The following is a 22722-nucleotide window of genomic DNA, read 5'->3' as shown; positions in this document are numbered from 1 at the left end:
AAGCCAGGTCATTTGTTTGGGGTTAACTTATTTGAGGGTGCACCAATTCCTTCTTTAGAGTAAGTCTGAAATCTCTTGTTCTTTCCGTGGTAACACCATGAATACATTCTGTTGTCCAGTATACAAACAGCCTCATTCAGTATGTAGGTTACTTTTACTGCACTTACATTCATTTTCCAATAACTAATTTGTGCTAATTGAACCTAGCCTATTGGCCTTAAGGGACCACTAGATATAATCCAGATTCAATAGTAGTAGTAGTAGAAGTAGAAGTAGTAGTAGTATATGGTAGTAATAATGAGGATTATAATATAAATTGCTGTCACATTTGGACAAACAAAATACAGATTATAGGTATGCCTTTTCTTCCTTTGTTTTCCATAACATTTATTTATTTTTTTAAATCTTTTAAAAAATGCATTTATTAATTTACATCCAAGTTATTTAGCGTATGGTGCAACAATGATTTCAGGAGTAGATTTCTTAATGCCCCTTACCCACTTAGATCCCATCCCCCCTTCCACCACCCCTCCAGCAACCCTCTGTTTGTTCTCCATATTTATGAGTCTCTTCTGTTTTGTCCCCCTCCCTGTTTTTATATTCTTTTTGCTCCCCTTCCCTTATGTTCATCTGTTTTGTATCTTAAAGTCCTCATGTGAGTGACGTCATATGATATTTGTCTTTCTCTGAGTGACTAATTTTGCTTAGCATAATACCCTCCAGTTCCATCCACATAGGTGTGCCTTTTCTAGCCATAGAGAAGAAAGCGGAATTAAGCCTGGCTGGCTTTAGGTGTGGGGAAGGAGTTGAGATCTGTCTTCATTTATTTAGAATTTAATGATGGAACCAGGTAGTCCAGGTAAAGTCCAAAAAACTGTGATAACCACTGTGAGGAGAGTAATTTATTTTTACTGAGGGCCTTTTGTGATGCCCCAGCACCACAAGGCCTTCAAAGGTGAAATGGTCATTATGTGGGCATACTTCCCCCACTCTTCAATCCAAGAACAGGGAAAGTGTTGTAAAACCACAGGAGCTTAGTGACAGAAAGACACAGCTGACCCATTTGTAACTTTTCGGGCTGCAGGATTTTATAATGCCCTTCCTGGAAAAACAATTAGAGTGTTTAAAGAGCAAATGAGAAATCCCAAATTCTTCACGTTACCTCTGGCAACAGAATGAGCTTTAATAACCTCTTTTGCTTACAGATATCACTTCCCTTCTGAAAGATCCAAAGTATTATCAGAGATCCAGGACAATTCTTACACTATTCTCTGCTTGTCAGTCAGCCATCTTCTATACACCTCTCTCAGTTCACAAGAACATCATTTTGTCCCCTTTATTCAACAGAATTTTTTTGAAGGTTGTTTTGCATTGGGTTGAGATTGTGAGCTTGGTAAAAATGAGTGTCTAGCACCCTTAGCAGTACATTAGGCAATGAAAATAAATGCACATAGAAAACAAAGACATAAGGCTCTTTTATAAGATGCTGCATGAGAAATTCCTCTTGTAATTTAGAACAAATAAATTTTTAATTTAATGGCAAATTAGTATACTTTCTTCCATTATATAAAGAGAACTGTGTAATCCAGCATATTTTTCTTTTGTACTGAATTGTAGAAGGCCCACTGATAAATTCAATTTCAATGCCAGCAACTACATTAGCCTTTGAGTCAAGAATTTCTTTTTGGGAATTTGAATTTCTATTTCTACTTTAATAACTCTCTTGCACCCAGGTGTTTTAAATCATTTCATTTAAGTTTTTTTTCCTGGAAAGAGGCAGCATATAGGTATACAGGTAAATAGAAATAAAAGGCCTACATGTTCCATAATTACCTTTTTCCTCTATACAAAAAATAGATGAAGGACATATGACTCATACTAATCAAATTGGTAGGTTCCACAGTGCTTAAAATAACTATTATTATAAAAGGTAGAAAATCTATCTGAAATGTAATAAGATGCATTTATTTCTACCTGAAGCATTGGGCGGAGGTGGCAAATTCACTAACTCTCAAGATGAGAGAGGAGAAACATTCATTACAGATGTGGTAGAGGGGATTCATTCACATAAAGAAGTTGGACTAAATGACCTCTAAGTCCTTTGCAATCTTAAAATTTCAAGACTGTGATTCGACTCTTAATGCCAAAGTACAGAAGAGTCCAGCTTCTGGCTTAAGTGACACACATAGAAAGCACTGTACTGATGCCCTCTTGTGAATTCTGAAGTGCCATTATCAAGTAGACATCTCAAGTTATTGTGAGGACACAATGTTGTTTCCTAAATTTATGCACTTCCCATATTGGCTACCTGTTGAAATAATTGGTGTGCTCTTTGTTATACCAATTATGACACCATTTATTTTTATTTCTCTTAATTTCCTTTCAGATTTTGAGGCTGAGAGTTTTCAAAGGGAGTGCTATGGATATAGGCTTTTTATTTCAAACTATTTTACAAATCAAAATGGTTTGTAGCCTCCTCCCTTCCCTCATATTCTCTCCAATAGAAGTTTATTGTATAGCACTCTCCTCAAACTGATTTTGAGAAGGTTACCAGTGATCTCAATCTTTCCAAGTGCAGTGGTGGTGACTTTTGTTTTAACCTCACAGCAGCATTTGACAAAGGTGACCACTCTCCACTTTTTGAAATGTTCTTTTCTTTTGGCTTCCTTGCCATGATACTCACCTGAAGCTTCTTTCATCTCATTGGCTTCTACTTTTCAGTTTCTTCAATCTTTGTTTGATTTCCAAATGTTGGAATGCCACAGGACTTGGCCTTTTCTTCTCTTTCTTTAGTCTGTTTTTACACTAGGCCAATAATTTTAAATATTATCTGTATGTCAATGACCCTCAAGCTTCTATTGCTACCAATGACCCTTCCATTGGCCTCCATGTTTCTGTATTTAGCTGCCTACTCAACATTTGTCTTTGGATTCTCAATACTTATTCAAACTTAATTTGGCTCAGCTGAAATCTTGATTCCTGCTCCTGCTCCAAAGTTCTAAAACCTCCTGCCTCAGTCTTTTCCATCTCAGAAAATGACACCAGTATCCATCAGGTTACAGATCCTTGGTTTCTTTTTGTTTTTCTCATCTCCTATATTCACTCCAATAGGAAGTCTTATTGATATAACTCCATAATATGTCACCAAATCAACTGTTTATCCATCTTTCCTTCTACCAACTATATTTTGCACTGGAATCTAGAATAGTCCTCCTTCTTTCACTCCTGCTTCTCTTAAACCCATTATCCATACAAGACCCTGAGTGAACTTTCAAATCACAGATGAAATTATGCAGCTCTTCTACTTATATATTTTCAATAGCTTCCCATAGCACTTTGATTAAAACTCAAATTTATGGGGCCTTTTGCGAGAGCCCTCTGTGTAACTCACTGACCTTATCCCCTATCACTCTTTCTCTCTTTAACCTCTCATTGTAGCTACACTTGCTTTCTTCCCATTTTTTGAACAGTCTAAATTTGCATCCTCCTTGAGGACTTTGTGTTTGTTATTCCTCTGACTGAGATATTTTGCTCCCAGACTTTTGCATGACTGGCTTCCTCTTATCATCCTGTTCCTAACTGTCATTGCCCCAGACGCCTTAATGACAATCCAGTCCTGCAGCCATACACACTCTCTCTCTCTCTCTCTTTTTTTTTAGTAGTTTCAGGTTTTAAATTGCAGCTAGTTAACATAGTCACTCTCTGCTACATGAATTAATTGTATTTACTTTATACATTTTATCACTATTGAAAAACTGCTTTATTCATTTCTTCGCTTATATAATTAATGTCCTGTCTATAGTATCATGTTAGTGAAAATCAAGAACTCATATATTTTGTTCATCGCTCTATCCCCTGGACTTACAAATTCCCTGACACATATGCATTTGTTGGATGACTAAATGAACTATCATCCTAGCTTTAAAACTGAAAACATGCTGGAAAGGATAGAAGCTAGTTGGAATGAAGGTAGGGAACCATTTAGAAGACTCCTTCAGTAATCTGCCTGACAAATGATTAAAACCTGGACTAAGGCAATGGCCCTGGGAGAAAAGAAATTTAAGAGGTAATGAAAAGGCAAAACCTTTAAGGCTTTAAGACTGATTGTATGTTGGGTGTTGAAGAGAGAATCTAGCATGACTATGCCCAATAACCAGATGGATTGTGGTTACAATCACCAAAGTAGGGAACACATGAAGAAAAGCAGAGAAATCATGTGTTTAGATTTTGAAATGTTGAGTTGAGGATGCCAATGGCATATCCAGGTAGGAATATTTAGTAGAAAGTAAGAAATACACTTCTGAGGCTCTTTGAAATATTGATATGTTTATTTTAACTAAAAAGGTATCTAAATAAAGAGGGAAGTTTGAAAGAATATTAAAGTAGAATAAAAAATGTAAGTTTTCCCTGATCATCCCTAGAGTAAACTGCAGGTACTTTCTCTGGTGCTTGCAGAGTACTCTGTGTGCTTATAATATTGTGTTGTAGTTAGTTGTTTGCTTGGCTAACTCAACTGAACCATGAGTTCTGCTAAGCAGAACTGCACATAGTAGACCTGTAACAGTTTTGATCATGTTGCACCTCCTACTCAAGTTTCACTAGTGACTTCCCACTGCCTGAACATTAATATTATATTCACATCTCTACACAGATTTGTTTCAATGTATCTGCCTAAACTACTCTCCCCTCCCCTCCCCTCCCCTCTTGTCCCCTCCTCTTCTCTTCTCTTCTCTTCTCTTCTCTTCTCTTCTCTTCTCTTCTCTTCTCTTCTTCTCTCTCTCTGTCTGTCTCCCCTGCCACTCTGTCTCTCTAGGGTTTTGAAACCCTTGAATGAGCTTTCTGTTGAACCAAACCAGTCCTGTATACTTCTACAGGGTCTGAAAACTTATTATGTCACTGTCCTGGAAGTACAACAACAACAACAACAACAACAACTCAGGGATGATGGCTGGCACTAACAAAGCTCACAAGAGGCTGATGTATAAAACCAGAATGCCAATACAGTAATTTACATTAAGAAATTTAATTGCTGAGCAGACCTGGTCTTCATGTTGACCTGATCATCACATTGCTCCCTTGAGACAAACTGCATGAGAAACTTAATTATCAATAAGTTGCTTGATGAGTATATAGTTAGAACAAGGGAATTGCATGAGTGGGATGTCTAGTGACATCAGGTGCTGGCTGCCTATGGTGTCTATCAACAGAGTGGGATCTTCACATCAGTTTGACTTGGTGCCCTAACCTGGAGAGTGTTTGGAAAGGCGATGCTGTTTGATCGTTATTTGCAATTCTCCTTAGATTTGTTAATAAATTCAGTAAATTTAAAGTTAGGCTTGCTGGACTGGGAAGCTTACAGTATCATTGAAGTGACTACATACGTCACTGCTTTAATTATGTGTTGATTTCATAGTTTAACTCTTAGAAAGTAGTATTATTTTCTATTCTCTCAAGTTTTGGGGAAGCACCTTACTGTTACATAAAGTGGTAGTCTTCCCTGCTTAATGGTCTGACTCAGGATCCACCTCTTCTGACCCTAGGTTCAGAGTGCCTTCCCTCCACTGTCATCCTGCAGCTTGTGCTATGAATGATACATACACTTGCTTTTTAACTTTTGTACTCATGTATTGTTTTGTCATCTGGCTTGTCAGTCTCTTGGACGACAGAGATCTACATTCAGTATAAGTGTAATTAATGATGAGGGCTGGCTCTTCCCTGCCCCGTCCCCCACCTCAATATACCATTGGTTAGAGCACCTACTCCTTGGATGGAATTCTGCTTATAAAGAATAGGGTTATTTCTTTCATAGCTATGCTTATAATGTTAACATTCTTTTAATCTTCATCTTTCAGGTCTGCTTTTCTATGAAAAAAATAAGTAAAATAAACAAATTCCATCTTCATGTCCTGAGAAGATAATATATGATCTTTATCATAGGGTGCCAAGTGTAGCAATTTGGACCTTATTTTTTCAGATTTGGATCATAGGTCAAGAAAATGGTCATAACATTTTAATGGCTTTGCTCTAACACAAAATGAATGAGATAAACAGAATAAACTGAACTTTTTACACTGGGACCTATAAATCTCTGACCTGCCTTGATATAGCATTCTGGGATCTGCACTGCATACAGTATCATGCCTTCTGTGGACATTTCATGAAAACTAATTGAGTTGAAAATTGGTCTGAGGTAGATTCATAAGCCCTGATAATGCCAATAATTCAGAGAACTCTCATACCATGCTCCTCTTAGCTGAGAGTTGCATTTAGGAATTTGAACACCCATATTACACTAATGTCATCTGAAGATGGTATAGAATTTGGATAGCTTCTCAGCAAGAGCTTTAAATATGACTTTAAAGTCTTAGAGTTCAAATCTATTAGTAAAGCTTTACTTATGCCTGTATATGGTAACTGTTTTGCCTCAAATGTGATAGCACTATAGCCATTATTCAGCCTCTTTATATTTATTTATAGGTTCTATGTCACTTTGCTTCTTCCCAATCCCTGTTTTCCTTTATTCCTTAAACCAATATTTATAGTACATCTAACTTTATAATAAGAATTATGCTAGTTGGTGATAATATAAAGATAGGATGTCCTTTCCTCAAGGAATTAGATAATAGAAGAAACAGACAACTGAAAAGACTTTAAGGTTCAATGTGGGAAGTACAAGCTGTGGAAGAGAACAAAAGACCTGGCTTTCAGCTGTGGATGTCTTATGTGGCTACTATTCCAAAGATTAATATTAATTTATTTTCATTCAACAAATATTTATTGTTCATATATTATTCTCCCAATATCCCCTAGGCATTCAAGATGTAGTGATGAGCAAGATAAATAAGGCCTCTGGTTTTTGGAAGGGAAAAGAGACAGACAGACAACATCTGAAAAATGAATGTAACAGTTTCAGAAAGTGAAAACTGTGAGGAAGAAAACAAAACAGGATGGTGTGATGATAATGCCTAGCTGAGAATGGGGGTGGGCTTTAATTTAGATTTTGTGGCCACAATAGACCTCTTAGAGCTGACAATGAAATGAGACTTGAATAATAAGGAGGACCTAGCTGTACAAAGATTGAGAACATAGCACTTCAGACAGAGAAATAGCAAAACATGAAGTGTCTAAGGCAGGAGTAAGCTTAGTATGTTCAAAGAACAGAGTGAATGCTGGTGTGAGTGCGGTATGATAGAAGGGGGAGAGGTTGGGGAGTGGGTTGGTAGGTGATTCCGGCAAGCACATTACAGTTTGTATGTACAAGTGTGATGGAAAGTCATTGGAGAGTTTTAGAAGAGTGAGTTAATCTAATACATGTTCTTAAAACTCATTTATTTTTATTTTTTTTTCAACGTTTTTTTAAATTTATTTTTGGGACAGAGAGAGACAGAGCATGAACGGGGGAGGGGAAGAGAGAGAGGGAGACACAGAATCGGAAACAGGCTCCAGGCTCCCAGCCATCAGCCCAGAGCCTGACGCGGGGCTCAAACTCCCGGACCGCGAGATCGTGACCTGGCTGAAGTCGGACGCTTAACCGACTGTGCCACCCAGGCGCCCCTTAAAACGCATTTTTTACTGCTGTGTGGAGAATGGTTTTTAAGAATCCAAAAGCATCAGCAGGGAGATCAATAGGATGCTTTTGCAGTCATCTAAGTGGAGGAGTCAGTGACTTGGACCGTGGTGGTGATAGTGGAGAAGGATAGATGTGAATAGATTCAATATATGTTTTGATAGTAGATGTGAGAAGTGAGAGAAACAGAGGAGTCTAGGATAACTGCTAGATAGGTAACTGGAACAACTGAGTGGATGATGATCCTCTATACAAAGAATGGAAAGATTAGGGGAGGAGCAAGTTTGCTCTTGCAGGACTTCTGTTTTGACTGTGTTAAATTTGAGTTGCAGAATAGATATTCCTATGATGATGTTATATATGACTCTGAAGCTCAGTGAAGAATAAAGTGAGGGCTGGATATTGAGAGTTGGAGGGTCATTAGCATAGAGATAATATTTAAAACCAAGTGTCTGGATAGGATCACTTAAGAGGGTGAAGAATATACCTAAGGACAAACTCTGGACTTGACAACATTTAAGGAAACCAGCACAGGAGATAGAAAAAGCACCCAATGGGTTACCAGAAAAGCAAGGAGAATGAAACATTTTAGAAGCTAAATGTAGTATTACAAGAAGAGATGGATGGATGGATGGATGGATGGATGGATGGAGTCAACTGTGTTGATTGCTTTGGGAGGTCAAGTAAGATAAAAACTAAGAGGTAACCATTGGATTTGGCAACACAAAAGTCATTAGTGACTTCATTATCTCAATCTCAATGATGTAGTGGGCACTTAAGTCTGACTGGGGAAACTTAGAGAATGTCAGGTGAAAGCCTGGAGGTAGCCATTAGAGATAACTCTTTCAATAAGTTTTGTTGGAAGATGAGAGGAATCTGGGATCAAAGTAGAGTTTTCTAAAGATAGAAGATACTACAACATGGTAGTGTGTGGTGCTGGAGATGATCCAGGACACTGATGATGCAAGAGAAAGGGGACATTATAGAAAGAAAATCCTGAAGATGGAATCTAGAACATGATCAGACATTGGCCTTAGGTGGGAACAGAGATTCCTAGCCCATACTGTAAGATGGTAAGCAGGGAATAAGACGTCAGTATTTCTGACGATGAGAAGAGGGAGATTCTTACTGCTGGCTTCTAGTTTCTCAGTGACTTATGAGGTAAGGTCATTAGACAGGGATGGGCTAATGGTGGCAGTAGAGGTGGTAGCAGGCCTATGTGCCTGAGGATTGAGAGGAGAAAGTATGAAATGATCATTTTGGAAAGTGAGAAGGTGAACATTATAAAAAATTATTAATCCAGAATATATATGTTTTGCATTTCCCATATAGTTTATTTTTCTAGTCTTACAAAGATTTAAGGGTGGACAAACTTTGGTCACTGTTCTGATGGAGCATAATGATTTTTAGACACGTAATTAGATACCGAAATTATGTGAACAAGAAGATCCTCAGGTAGCTGGAATTGGATGGCAGTACCTTAGGGTAATTCACATACAAAGAGGATCTTGAACGATATTTTGAAGAAAGGATCATGCTGTCAAAGAGACACCTTTTATGTGATGGCTTAAAGACAGGATAAGCATGTTCCATACCAAGCAGATGTGCTTAGCTAGTGTGGAAAGCAGGGACTATATATAACATATAGGTAAAAAAAACAGAGAGGCTGGGCATATGTATGAAATATTGGAGAGGAAATATTGGCAGCATTTTTTTTTGCTATAATGGAGGAGGAAAAAAGAAGAGGTTTAGGTAGATTCTAGATCATGCATTAGTTTTTTCTTTCATTCATAACTCTTAACTGTTATGCACTGTGGGCATACAGAAGTGAATAGGACAGACTACGCTCTCAAAAAACTTAAAATTTAAACTACTAACTTTAATATAAAAATTATCAACTTGCTACACAGAGATACAGGCATAATTCAGGGCAATAGAGCAAAATGAGTGAAATGAATAATTATTCCCTATTGGAAGGATGAGGAAATATTTCTTGAAGGTATCATTTGAGCTGGACCTTAGAAGAGAAGAATGATTTTGATAGAGAATGAAGAAGAGAATCAGACTCATGGAAGCAGGTGTTGCAGATTCAGTTCTCTGGAAGCAGATGCTGAACTGGAGTCTGGGGTGCAAGCTCTTTATTAGGGATCAACACCAGTGAAAAGAAGGGGGAAGGAAGTGGGATTGCACAGAGGGAGATGTCCAACTGCTACCACAAAGCCTCAGTCCACCCAGCAGGGAGCTCTGGAGTGAGTACTGTCCCTCCCAGAGGTCTGGAGTATCTCTGAAATGATCACACCTTTATGAGCCCACTTGGCTCAGTTCCTGGTTTGCCAGCTGTCCTGGGAGGGCATGACGTGGTGTGAAACAGCTGAGGTGGACTCTGAAGGTCCTGATGGGCTAGAGGCTATTTATGACCACACGTGCCACAGCCAGGCAGCAAGTCCTTCTTGAAGGGGAATCTGGGTGGTGCTTCTCCATGTGGACCACAGCATGTGAGTGCATGGTGTATTCTGTGGCGCTCCAGAGGGGCTGGAACAGAGACTAAGGTGAAACACACCTTGGGAATGAAGGTGAGCAGGTCATTTGGGATTACTGAGAAGTTTAAAAGGCAGGATGAGGATTTGGGACTCTTTTTCCTTTGGGGATTTGTTAAGGGAGTTATGTAGGACTATGTGATTGATCACGTAATGCTCTGATTTCAGGAGAGAACCCCAAGCAGTGAAGTTAGGGCAGCAGAACCTCTTAGTAGTAAGGTTGCCATAGAACACAGCTTAATGAATTTGTGTGTGGCAGGGAGGAAGATAGACTGCACACTGTGCCCATTTTCATTTGGGTCTGTTGTTACTTTGTAATAGTATCCTTGATGTTTCATTCAACACAGACATTTGACCCTTCACCTTTACTATGATGATAATTAAAATGTTTCTAATAGACCCACAGCTTCTTTTTTTTTTTCTGGAAAAGCTAATGTTTACCTTTACTATTATATGTCTATATACCATATGCCCTTTTACCATATACCTGTATCAGAAGAATTTATTACCACATACTCTTCAAACATTGTTGCAGTCAGGCTGTTTTGCAACTGAATGCATTTGTTTTTCATTTGCTCTCAATCCATCATTGTATACTTTAAGTGTGAATTCTTTTGGCAGGACATTGGGGAAAGAAAATATTTTTCTGTTTAAAAAATTGAATGTACGTGGCATGCAGTTGGAGCAGGAAGGCAGTGAGTGGGCAGAGTTGGGAAGCCAATAGGGGTGAAGGCAACAGGCAGCTTCCAAGGGCCTGGGCCCTGGGGTGTGGCACTCACTCTGTGACTGGGCTGGATAATGTGAGATGAAGACTGTGGAGGCAATCTTAGTAGCAGCATCCCATTAGGGAATTTCTAAGTCATTCAGACACCAGCAGTGTGGAGCCAGGTTACCAAGTCTTAATAGAACCACAGAAAACCAAGGAGTAGAAAGAGCATATCAGGAGGCAGAAAGTCAAGGCCTAGTAGAATTTTCTCCACTCACTACTATGTGACTTTAATTACTTTTCTTAATGCAATGACTATGCAAGTTTTTTTTTATATGAAATTTATTGACAAATTGGTTTCCGTACAACACCCAGTGCTCATCCCAACAGGTGCCCTCCTCAATACCCATCACCCACCCTCTCCTCCCTCCCACCCCCCATCAACCCTCAGTTTGTTCTCAGTTTTTAACAGTCTCTTATGCTTTGGCTCTCTCCCACTCTAACCTCTTTTTTTTTTTCCTTCCCCTCCCCCATGGGTTCCTGTTAAGTTTCTTAGGATCCACATAAGAGTGAAACCATGTGGTATCTGTCTTTCTCTGTATGGCTTATCTCACTTAGCATCACACTCTCCAGTTCCATCCACGTTGCTACAAAAGGCCATATTTCATTTTTTCTCATTGCCATGTAGTATTCCATTGTGTATATAAACCACAATTTCTTTATCCATTCATCAGTTGATGGACATTTAGGCTCTTTCCATAATTTGGCTATTGTTGAGAGTGCTGCTATGAACATTGGGGTACAAGTGGCCCTATGCATCAGTACTCCTGTATCCCTTGGATAAATTCCTAGCAGTGCTATTGCTGGGTCATAGGGTAGGTCTATTTTTAATTTTCTGAGGAACCTCCACACTGCTTTCCAGAGCGGCTGCACCAATTTGCATTCCCACCAACAGTGCAAGAGGGTTCCCATTTCTCCACATCCTCTCCAGCATCTATAGTCTCCTGATTTGTTCATTTTGGCCACTCTGACTGGCGTGAGGTGATACCTGAGTGTGGTTTTCATTTGTATTTCCCTGATAAGGAGCGACGCTGAACATCTTTTCATGTGCCTGTTGGCCATCCGGATGTCTTCTTTAGAGAAGTGTCTATTCATGTTTTCTGCCCATTTCTTCACTGGGTTATTTGTTTTTCGGGTGTGGAGTTTGGTGAGCTCTTTATAGATTTTGGATACTAGCCCTCTGTCCGATATGTCATTTGCAAATATCTTTTCCCATTCCGTTGGTTGCCTTTTAGTTTTGTTGGTTGTTTCCTTTGCTGTGCAGAAGCTTTTTATCTTCATAAGGTCCCAGTAATTCACTTTTGCTTTTAATTCCCTTGCCTTTGGGGATGTGTCGAGTAAGAGATTACTACGGCTGAGGTCAGAGAGGTCTTTTCCTGCTTTCTCCTCTAAGGTTTTGATGGTTTCCTGTCTCACATTTAGGTCCTTTATCCATTTGGAGTTTATTTTTGTGAATGGTGTGAGAAAGTGGTCTAGTTTCAACCTTCTGCATGTTGCTGTCCAGTTCTCCCAGCACCATTTGTTAAAGAGGCTGTCTTTTTTCCATTGGATGTTCTTTCCTGCTTTGTCAAAGATGAGTTGGCCATACGTTTGTGGGTCTAGTTCTGGGGTTTCTATTCTATTCCATTGGTCTATGTGTCTGTTTTTGTGCCACCTTCTTCATCTCTTGTTACAGCCTTTAATTTAAAGTCTAGTTTGTCTGATATAAGTATGGCTACTCCAGCTTTCTTTTGGCTTCCAGTCGCATGATAAATAGTTCTCCATCCCCTCACTCTCAATCTAAAGGTGTCCTCAGGTCTAAAATGAGTCTCTTGTAGACAGAAAATAGATGGGTCTTGTTTTTTTATCCATTCTGATACCCTATGTCTTTTGGTTGGCGCATTTAATCCATTTACATTCAGTGTTATTATAGAAAGATACGGGTTTAGAGTCATTGTGATGTCTGTATGTTTTATGCTTGTAGTGATGTCTCTGAGACTTTGTCTCACAGGGTCCCCCTTAGGATCTCTTGTAGGGCTGGTTTAGTGGTGACAAATTCCTTCAGTTTTTGTTTGTTTGGGAAGACCTTTATCTCTCCTTCTATTCTAAATGACAGACTTGCTGGATAAAGGATTCTTGGCTGCATATTTTTTCTGTCTAGCACCCTGAAAATCTCGTGCCAATTCTTTCTGGCCTGCCAAGTTTCAGAAGAGAGATCAGTCACGAGTCTTATAGGTCTCCCTTTATATGTGAGGGCACGTTTACCCCTTGCTGCTTTCAGAATTTTCTCTTTATCCTTGTATTTTGCCAGTTTCACTATGATACGTCGTGCAGAAGATCGATTCAAGTTACGTCTGAAGGGAGTTCTCTGTGCCTCTTGGATTTCAATGCCTTTTTCCTTCCCCAGTTCAGGGACGTTCTCAGCTATGATTTCTTCAAGTACCCCTTCAGCACCTTTCCCTCTCTCTTCCTCCTCTGGGATACCAATTATGCGTATATTATTTCTTTTTAGTGTATCACTTAGTTCTCTAATTTTCCCCTCATACTCCTGGATTTTTTAATCTCTCTTTTTCTCAGCTTCCTCTTTTTCCATAACTTTATCTTCTAGTTCACCTATTCTCTCCTCTGCCTCTTCAAGCCGAGCCGTGGTGGTTTCCATTTTGTTTTGCATTTCATTTAAAGCGTTTTTCAGCTCCTTGTGACTGTTCCTTAGTCCCTTGATCTCTGTAGCAAGAGATTCTCTGCTGTCCTGTATACTGTTTTCAGGCCCAGCGATTAATTTTATGACTATTATTCTAAATTCACTTTCTGTTATATTATTTAAATCCTTTTTGATCAGCTCATTAGCTGTTGTTATTTCCTGGAGATTCTTCTGAGGGGAATTCTTCTGCTTGGTCATTTTGGATAGTCCCTGGCGTGGTGAGGACCTGCAGGGCACTTCCCCTGTGCTGTGGTGTATAACTGGAGTTGGTGGGCGGGGCTGCAGTCAGACCTGATGTCTGCCCCCAGCCCACCGCTGGGGCCACAGTCAGACTGGTGTGTGCCTTCTCTTCCCCTCTCCTAGGGGTGGGATTCACTGTGGGGTGGTGTGGCCCGTCTGGGCTACTTGCACACTGCCAGGCTTGTGATGCTGGGGATCTGGCGTATTAGCTGGGGTGGGTAGGCAAGGTGCACAGGGGCAGGAGGGGCAGGCTTAGATCGCTTCTCCTTAGGTGATCCACTTCAGGAGGGGCCCTGTGGCAGCAGGAGGGAGTCAGATCCGCTGCCGGATGTTTGGCTCCGCAGAAGCACAGAGTTGGGTGTTTGCGCGGAGCGAGCAAGTTCCCTGGCAGGAACTGGTTCTCTTTGGGATTTTGGCTGGGGGATGGGCGGGGGAGATGGCGCTGGCGAGCGCCTTTGTTCCCCACCAAACTGAGCTCTGTTGTCAGGGGGCTCAGCAGCTCTCCCTCCCTTTGTCCTCCAGCCTTCCCGCTTTCCGAGCAGAGCTGTTAACTTATGACCTCCCAGACGCTGAGTCGCGCTTGTTGTGGGAACACAGTCCGTCAGGCCCCTCCGCTTTTGCAAGCCAGACTTGGGGGCTCTGCTTGGCCGGTGAGCCGCCCCTCCGCCCCGGCTCCCTCCTGCCAGTCCGTGGAGCGCGCACCGCCTCGCCGCCCTTCCTACCCTCTTCCGTGGGCCTCTCGTCTGCGTTTGGCTCCCGCGACTCCGTTCTGCTAATCCTCTGGCGGTTTTCTGGGTTATTTAGGCAGGTGTAGGTGGAATCTAAGTGATCAGCAGGACGTGCGGTGAGCCCAGCGTCCTCCTAAGCCGCCATCTTGCCTATTTATTGACTATGCAAGTTTTTGATGCGAAGGTGATTTTCTAGTTAGATCTGTGATGAAAAATTAGTGAAGAAATATTATCAAATTTTATCTAGGTATTGGTATTTAATTTAAATCTTTTCCAAACTGTGCATTGGCTTTTTTGATGATTACTTTGATTGGTTGGTTAAATAAGGAATGGTTGTAGAAAGAGTGTATGCAGAGTTCCTGGGTGGTTCAGTCATTTAAGTGTCAAACTTCAGCTCAAGTCATGACCTCACCACTCCTGAGTTTGGGCCCCGTGTTGGGCTCCATGCTGACAGCTCAGAGCCTGGAGCCTGCTTCAGATTCTGTCTCCATCCCTCTCTGCCCCTCCCCTGTTCACTCTCTGTCTCTGTCTCTCTCTCAAATATAAAAAATAAAACATAAAAAATATTTACAAAAAAAAAGAAAGTGTATGCAAATGTCAATGAAGCATTACCTGAAATGCCTTTCTATTTTGGTAATGAAACTATCACTCAGATATGACCCTTCACTTGATATGAGCTTGTCCAAATTCTATATATAGCCTCTCAGAGAAAAAAACAAAAGAAAACAAAAAAAAAATAAATAAAAAACAAAAAACAAAACAGAACAAAACAAAAAACAGCTTCTTATTGTGAACCTTATAAACCCAAAAGGACAAAGTCAGGACATGATAAAATTAGACTAAAACTTCCCAACACATGTAATATTGTCATTTTGATTTAAGTTACTTGTTGAAAATTTGTCTAAGACGTCATTGTTTTTCATGATTTACACACATAGATATCACTCTACATGCTCTAGACTTTTTTTTTTTAATTTTTTTTTCAACGTTTATTTATTTTTGGGACAGAGAGAGACAGAGCATGAACAGGGGAGGGGCAGAGAGAGAGGGAGACACAGAATCGGAAACAGGCTCCAGGCTCTGAGCCATCAGCCCAGAGCCTGACGCGGGGCTCGAACTCACGGACCGCGAGATCATGACCTAGCTGAAGTCGGACGCTTAACCGACTGCGCCACCCAGGCGCCCCCATGCTCTAGACTTTTGAATTCAGGTCATTATGAGTTTATTTCAACTGGAAAACTCCTATTTATTTGGTGAAATATCTGCAAGAATTAATTCCTTCATGTTAGTAACATTGTGGCCCTGTGAATTATAGTTTATCTTATGTTTTTGGGTAAATGTCACCTATTCCTCATAGGATGCTCTCTTGTCACACAGTAAAAAAAAAGAAGCTCAATGCTGAAAATTAAAATAAGTATTGTTTGCTCAAAATTTCAGGTAAAAAAATCAGAGTTGATGGTCTCCATGTGCTTTATTCTTAATGTTTCTTTCTTAAAAATACTCCATTGTAATGTGCATAACATTTTATAGATCCCCCTTGTCCCCCACAGTAAGTACAGAAGAAGTGGAGAAGGTACTATTATTTTACATTTGTGCATTTGGTATCACAATTTGTTTTTTCAGGTTTAGGAAACCAAAGGTACAACCACATAAGCCATGTTCTCCATATGCATTATCCATAATTTAATTTAATTTTATTCAATAAGAGGGAATGAAACTCCATCTTTTCCTTTCTGGAAGAAGTTTGATTTGCTATCCCATTGCTAACACCTTCCTGCTTAAAACTCTGGCTTTGATATTTGTGCATAATATCTGTGCTGAATTTATAAATTTATTTTATATTCTTGGTTCCCTAATCTATGTTATTATAGTTTTGGTGTGCTATTTATTGACTCTGTGATCTATTTTGGATTAGCAGACCATGTCTACTTCCCTAACCTGATATGCCATCTGTATCATTTACAATTCCATTGGGGATTTAAAACTAACACACATAAACTTTCGAGAGTTGTTAAGTGCTAAACCATGATGGTAATTGTAAGAGCAATAGAATTTCTAGTTATAGAAGAAAAAGCTCAGTTAAGTGATAAAGATGAGATTTAATGTACATGAGAGCTTTTGAATTGAGTCTAAAAGATGGATGAGTATTTTGCAAGAAAAGACAAAGTATTCCAAGTTTCAAAAAATCTGTAAAGGCAAAAAGTCTTCATTCAGTATGTGGAATACTATTCTGAACATAGGGCTTCATCTCTGGTAGATGAAGAGTCCAGTTTGCATTAGGAGCTGAGCTCACCTAGTGAAATTTATTTAAATTGAGCTGTACCCTCTTTGAACTAGGCCAGCTTTTTCACTGGATTGGTCATATTGACTAATTATCTTGATATTGGGTAGATATAGTCTCAGCATCCTTAATGAGGAACACAATATTTTCTCTTAATGTCTCTAACTTTTATTGCCTGAGTGTGCTAAAATGTGAGAAGCCCTTTGGCAACAATCGTGATTTGAGAGTTATATTTTAATTCCCTTAAAAATCGGAAGCTGGTATGACACACGCTGAATTGTTTTACACTCCTGGGAATATTCAGAGTAAGATAAGACTATGTTATTTACTAGTTGCAAGAGCCATAGAAAGTGTTCTAAGGAATTTATTCATTTATTTAGTTAGGTAGTACATGTGGGTGAACAATTCAAACAGTACAGAAAAGGCATAGAGTCCCTAGTGCCTCAGAATCCTGCCTCAGAGATAGCAAATATTATAAGCGAATTGTGTAGCATTTCAAATAAATGTATGCGTTTAAAACTATATATTTGCTGGGGCGCCTGGGTGGTGCAGTCCGTTAAGCGTCCGACTTCAGCCAGGTCACGATCTCGCGGTCCGTGAGTTCGAGCCCCGCGTCGGGCTCTGGGCTGATGGCTCAGAGCCTGGAGCCTGTTTCCGATTCTGTGTCTCCCTCTCTCTCTGCCCCTCCCCCGTTCATGCTCTGTCTCTCTCTGTCCCAAAAATAAATAAATGTTGAAAAAAAAATTAAAAAAAAAATAAAACTATACATTTGCAAGCATATACATATACACATAGATATATATCTTGTGTATTCCCCTCCTTATATAAATAACAGCATGCTCTAATAGCTTTCTATACTGTTTTTAACCTTACACTACATTTGGGAAATCAATTCATCAGGACACATAGCAAAGTCATAAGTGTTTGAAGAGAGGTCTTGAAGGGAAATGCATTAGATTCTTAAAATTTTACTATTATCCACATAATTTGAAGAAATAATGTTCTTAATACTCTTCTTGGTCTTCTACTTATATGTAAAGGTCAAATTCACATATTTCTTGTCTAACTCTTAGTCCTAGTTACTCTCTGGCAGAATCCATTGCTCTTTTGTCTGTGTTCTCTAAATATTTTATACATTATACATACTCCATTTATGACCTTGATCATACTGAGGGTTTTTTGCTTGCTTCTTTATCTGTTTTTATCCATGAATACTTTGTGAGTCCCTTGAAGCTTTTCTTTCTTTCTGGATTCTTATTTCCTAGTATAGAGTCTGGTATACAATAGGTGCTCAATACACGTTTGGCTGATTTTTAAAAAAGCAGGAAGCCCTTAAACTTTACCATTCATAGATCCGATATTTTTGTTTCCTTGTTGTTATCTTTGGCATTTGTCTTGAAATACTTATATTCTAATGATAACTACCTTTTTTTTTTTTAGCCATGAAGCAGAAAAAGAATTATGGGTAAAAAATAAAACAAAGAAATCACCTGGAAATATTTATACAATGCATCTTTTATAAAGTTTAATGAGAAAAATGGATGATCCTTTCCATTTTGTATTACAAATTGCTGAGGAAAGGCTGATGTGGCCAAAATAAATATACACCCTCCAGCCTGGAGTAATTACCCAGAGATGTGTTTGCATAATATACACTTTTTGAGCCTACTCTTTGACGTATGCACACATTTGTGTAATGCTCACAAAGATGCTTCATGTCATTACTTTGAAAATCTTCATGTTTGGCTTAGTCAAGCAAAAACTGCTTTAATAGCATCTTAGATTTTGTTACCATGCTATAAGACTACAGAACTGTATTTTCATTCATATAGCACTATGCTCCACTCATTTATATCATCCTCCTTTGCTTGCAATACTTAATGGAACTTTTGGTGTAAATGCAAATCGTTGAGAGAATTATTTTGTATTTGTTCATACTACAGAGCTTGTAGGTCTGCTGTAACTATCCTTACTCAGAGCATGAGCATTTTTCTTCACTTTGCTTTAAAGATCATTTAAGACTCATCTTTAAACTGCCTCATTATGTCTTTCAGAAATACAGTTCTCATATAACAACTAATCAGGAAATTCAAAGTATTTGAAGTATGTTAAGAAAAACAGATGTTTTCTATTTAAAGTACTGCAGATGATTGTTATTTCTTTTTCTAGTCAAAAGACGTTCATATCCACGAAATAAATGTATTGTCTTTAAGTGTGCATCCTTCTGTGTCACAGTGGTGGGAAGTCTTCGCTATTAGAGTTAGAAATGAAGCTGTTCTGCTAATGTTCTGCTTAACTATTCATTTTGCACAGTAGGGAAGCTTGGGTTAGGAAAACATCAGTAAATTTCACTCTTCTTAGCCTGACATGAAAAACAGACAATGCAGTTGTTGGCTGGTTGCTTTGAAATACTAGAGTGCTGAATGAATTCAATCGCCTTTTTTTACCCCAAGTAAACTTAGCTTTTGTAGAAAGACTATATCTTACAAACATAGATGTTAATATGTTAAGCAACTAACTATGAAGCCAAATCTAAAGGAGCAGGAAGAATTAGCTAAACATATTTAGCCATTGAACTCAACTGTAGAATTTAAAAGATTTAGTATCATTTGATACTTTTGTTGACACAGAATCATAATTATCTATTTACTTTAAAAAGAACTTGAGGGTTTATTTGGTTCAGCATTCTGTTTTGGGGTGGGAAACAAAAGACTAGAGAAATGAAAAGGCTTACCCAAGATTGCCTGATGACTTGATGGCAAAGGTGGGGTTTGAATCCAGGTCTCCAGGTTATGAGTCTACAGTTCTTCCTTCTGTATTTCTCTGAGACCATTTTTCAGTAAATCTGTCACATTTCATTTCATGGCATCATTTTGTTTGTTTTTCTTTTTTGATGAGTGGAAATTCAAGCTTAGAGTGCAAGGAAAACCATGTCTGTGTGATGGATGGAGGAAGAGGAAATAAACAGGGTAGCAGAAGGGAAGAACTTTTGGAGAACAAAAATGCCAACTGGGGAATGTTTTCATGTTTCTGACATTTGTCATTTGGCATGTGTCCTCCTATCGCCCCCCCCCCCCCACCATGATTACTTCAGCAAACTTCTATTCCTCAACTCCTTTGGAGAGCTGGATCCATTTTGATGGATATGATTAAAATGCTGAGGATACCCTCTGGGTGGGTGGGGTCGAGAGCCCAGCCTGTCACTTGGAGGACTGCCACACATAGTTATTTGTGGGATTATTTGACTAAGTCTCTTTTCTAAAACTATGAACACTGCAAGAGTGAGCCATGAGTCTGCTCGTTCACTTTTAAGTCTTCAGTACCAAGTACATTGCCTGGCATATAGTACACGCAAAATAAATGTGCTGGTGTCTATTAGAACTCAAATATAAGGTGATTCCTTCTTTGAAAAGGGTATGCATCAGACATTTGATCCCCAGAGCAGTTTAATCTTGGGACGTCTCTACAAGGTTTTTATTTCTAACTGCCATTTATAGATAAGGAGCTGAGACTTGGAGGAGAGCAAGTCACTTTCCAATGGCATGGAACTCATTAGTGGCAAAGCAGGTATATTGAAGGAGCAGCTAGGCTATCTGGCATCAAAAGTTAGCCTTTCATCAGACTAAGAAGATGGTTCTAAAACCATATTTTTCTTGGGGTGCCTGGGTGGCTCAGTTAAGCAGCTGACTTCAGCTCAGATCATGATCTCCCAGTTTGTGAATTCGAGCCCCATGTTGAGCTCTGGGCTAAGAGAGCTCAGAGCCTGGAGCCTGCTTCAGATTCTGTGTCTCCCGCTCCTTCTGCCTCTTCCCTGCTTGTGCTCTGTTTATCTCTATCAAAAAATGAATAAATGTTAAAAAAATTAAAAAGACCCATGTTTTCCTCAAAAATACCCCAAATTTCTAATTTTTTCTAGTTGTTGAATACTTCTGGAGTCTTAAGAATATTTCCCAATGACTGAGTGATTTCTCAATTATTTTATTTAGAAGGATTAAGTGACATTTGGAGAAGACACACGAGCAAGTAACAGAAAGCTACTTTGGGGTTGCTATCGAGATCGCCTGGTGAAATGAGATTTTAAAAAGAGAGTGGGCAAGAATATAGATTTGTTACTTTTGGCCATATGAAATATTGGATGTTATTGTAAAAATGCTCTATTAAAGATCAATTTTAAAGTAGTACCGTAAGTAGTTACAATGTGGAGACTGCAAATGGGAAATTTGGAATTAAATTTCCTGTGGAAGTATCACCAATAGATTAAAAAACTTTGTATCTCAGACAATTTAGAGGTCTAAATGACTAGACTATGTGACTAAGAAATCCAGTGATGACAAAGATGAATCAAATGATTTTTTGGTGAAATTTAAAAAGAAAAACTCATTAATATCAAATCAATATATAATTTATATTTATTTAATGCACAATTTTACAAGTGCATGTGTAAAACTTTTAAATCAAATATACAAGTTGCTCTTTAATTATTTTATCAACTTCACTGTATTTTGATTGATCCCTCCCCTCCATTTTTAATTTTCTCACTGGGAAGATAGGAACTTGTCATACATTTGGGGCTGTAATATGAGTTATATAATATTGTTTCTGTCTGTTTTTTTCCCTTCAAATAATCCAATTATCAAAGTAGTATTTGTAGCAAGAAAGGATTTGTTAGTTGTTAAAATGATAAATTGGAAAAAAGTAAACTTGTTGAGAATGGAGCATGAATTCACTAGAGACAAAATGCCAATAAATAAAGGCATATGACTTTTTTTATTAGAGATATCTATAATTATATATAGATAGAAATTTCTGAGAAATAAATGCTTTTTCTGATATCATAAAGATATAAATAATCAACGTATTATAAAATGATATAAAATTCTAATTTGCATTTTCTCCTATATATTTATGGTAAAAATTCATATTTCTTTGCTTTTTGCCTTACTGTAGCAATACAACAATGGTAAATAAGCATACTCACTTAGAATCCCAGCCTGATTTTCTGAAACAAGGTCATGTATCATTAGCTTATTTGTGCTGCCCCAACCTTTTACCAGAAGGCTCTTAAGGGATTTGTGAATTAAATCTCTGAGTGCATTTGAAAAGCTTGCTTGGTAATTGGACAGAAAGAGACCCTTAAGAATAAGGTCATCTAACCAAAACTATTATTTAGGTCACATACCTCTCTAATATTAAACAGTTAGGAAGACACACATATAATTAAATGATCCATACTATTTAATGAACATCTCTTTGTCATTCAAAATATTGCTCCCATTAGGGAAAGGTGGCAACTATTAATATTCAGCTCTTTAGGCTATAACTTAAAGATGAATTTATATCCTTAGGCTTAGAGAATGGATTTAACCTTCCTCACCTTACAAGAAAAACTGTGTACTTTTTTTTGGCTTTTTCTTTGGTTATGTTAAACCTGCTCGGAGCACAGAGCATAGGTATTTCTTTCCATACAAATTAATGTCATGTTGTATTCAGTCTCTAAAGACTTATCACATAATTTTGATATTTTCTACAGGGCAAATGAATGATAAAATCATGCTTTTAAAATATCTTTCATTTATAGGTTTTGTGTAAAGAATTCCCTTGTGTTTTCTTGTTCGTTTCTCTTTCTATGAATTTCTTTGATTGCTCTTATGTTTTTTTTCTGCTGCTAGTCAGATATAGCTTGATAGCATTCTCTATTATTTTTTCAAAGCTGTATTTCTTTTGGAGGCTGCTGGTAGGTAACTAAATTTAAGTATAAGCCTTAATGTAAATTCTATTCCACTTGAGACTTATATGCCATACATTCTTGACTTTCCAGCATATTTGAATTACAAATAGTTAACTTTCTTTTTCTGTTTATAAGTAATAATCTTCTCTTTATGCTTCTATTTACACATGCTAAAAGGGTCTAAAATCTTTTAAA

At 38.4% G+C, this 22722-nt stretch overlaps 1 protein-coding gene across 10 annotated transcripts in view; it reads left to right on the top strand.

Annotated features, from left to right (window-relative positions):
* The window catches only part of SLC44A5 (solute carrier family 44 member 5), a 374661-nt gene that overhangs the window by 221046 nt on the left and 130893 nt on the right, over positions 1–22722 (top strand). The gene's annotated exons all lie outside the window — the stretch shown is intronic.

This window comes from Felis catus, chromosome C1 (genome assembly GCF_018350175.1).
Source record: "Felis catus isolate Fca126 chromosome C1, F.catus_Fca126_mat1.0, whole genome shotgun sequence".
NCBI classification, from domain to species: domain Eukaryota; kingdom Metazoa; phylum Chordata; class Mammalia; order Carnivora; family Felidae; genus Felis; species Felis catus.
The sequence above is the reverse complement of the archived record's forward strand: the minus strand, read 5'-3'. Positions and strand labels throughout refer to the sequence as shown.